Source organism: Sinocyclocheilus rhinocerous, unplaced genomic scaffold (genome assembly GCF_001515625.1).
Source record: "Sinocyclocheilus rhinocerous isolate Xijiao unplaced genomic scaffold, SAMN03320098_v1.1 scaffold2926, whole genome shotgun sequence".
Classification (NCBI taxonomy): Eukaryota; Metazoa; Chordata; class Actinopteri; order Cypriniformes; family Cyprinidae; genus Sinocyclocheilus; species Sinocyclocheilus rhinocerous.
The window spans coordinates 69,156-70,923 of NW_015664991.1; positions in this window are offsets into that span (position 1 = coordinate 69,156).

Here is a 1,768-nt window from a genome sequence, read left to right on the forward strand (position 1 = left end):
GGTTCAGGTTTTAATTAGCGGGTCAGACTCCTAAAGCCCATCATTTGCATGCCGTCACACTACGAATTACTGGATTGTGAGTTGAGCGAGACAGATAAAACACAGCTTTCTGTTGATGAGGCTTTATGCATTCTTGTCTTAAGGCTGCTGATGGAGTAACATTAATAAGAGCTTCTATTGTCATCAGAGCTCAGCATTAGAGCCCAACGACGCTTTTGATCTTCTGTGTTCAACAACAGAGTCTCTGTTCATGTCTCAGATCAGACTGACACACATTCAGAGCACTTTCACAGTCTCCAGAACACATCTCTGCTTTTCTATGGACTCCTCATGATTTCAGGTCACAACAATGGAAACACCAAAGCTGGAGGATTCACACGGGTAAATGTTTATTCTCGCCCTACATCTGTTCTAGGGCTTTATTTGGGTTTTAAAGCAACAGCTCACCCAAAATAAAATTAATTTACTCATCGTCAAACCTGTAAGACAGACTGTCTTCTGTGGAAGACAAAGGAGATGTTAAAATGAAAAACCTCCAAACATAAAGCCCAAAAATGTCAACAAAAAGCCCCATTAAAGTGTCAAAACAGTGTCACCATAAACAGTAGCGCATTACTGTAAAAAAATAAATAACTACTTGAGTACATTTGACAAAATACTATTTCAGCTTTTCTACATCAAATTTTCACATTTTATTCAGTGTTTCTTGCTGTTTCTTTGTACAGTAATTGTGAAATTTAGGCTACTAGCAATTTCTGAGTGAAATCGTTGCATTTAATTAGTAAAGCTAATTTTAAAAAAATAATATATATATATATATGTGTGTGTGTGTGTGTGTGTGTGTACACTGTACAATTTTGAAGTTGTAACTAAAACCAATTATTTGAATACATTTTAGAATAAATACAATTTCAGCTTTCTACATTTAATTTCATGAATTTCTTACAGTTTTTTTTTTTGTGAAAATTACTAGCAATTTCTGAGTTGAATTTTGTTCACAATTTTTTTTATTCTATGTCTCATGCATTAAATTGTGAGGAACAGATATAACTCAAACCATTGAATCTGAGTGTGAATTTTTATAGTTATTTGAGCTTTAGTCAACATCAAGTTTCAGGCTGTGCACGATTGCTTCATTTATTCTAAAGAAATAAAACGTTTGTCTTCATAATCTTTCATCAATCGCTCTTATTTTTCATCTAGCTCTCATAGGGACACTTTTCATAATTCAATTAATTCCTCATAGATAAAAAAATAAAAAAATAAATAAAGTCTCATTCTTTTAGTCTGAACATAAATTCATGTAGACTTTAAGGTCTTGGACACAAAAAGAAATTAACAAAACTGTTTGTCTGTCTGTTTAACTAAAGGTCAGGCTCTTACAAAATTCTGCTTTAAACACAGAGTAAATAGTTAAAGGGCAAGAAAGAATATCTGATGCTCAGAGATGAACACCAGAGGCTTCAGCAGCGTAACTCTTTTAGATTTGCAACAATTAGAAAGCATTTGAAATGAAACCTGTCAGTATCTGTCACCATGGCCGGACTTACCATTGGGCTTGAATGGGCTGCAGCCCAGGGGCCCCGCCTTGTAGGGGGCCCCGCCTTAACCCGTTTACATTTGTTCAGTTATGTGCAAGTCAGAAATTATTAGCCGCATTTCAACTGCGCAATCGGGCCAGCCGGGGCTAACAGCTTCCAGCTTCCAACTACGACATTCGAAGCCATAATCAAACAGCATAAACTGGAATTTATGATTTTTTTTTCAC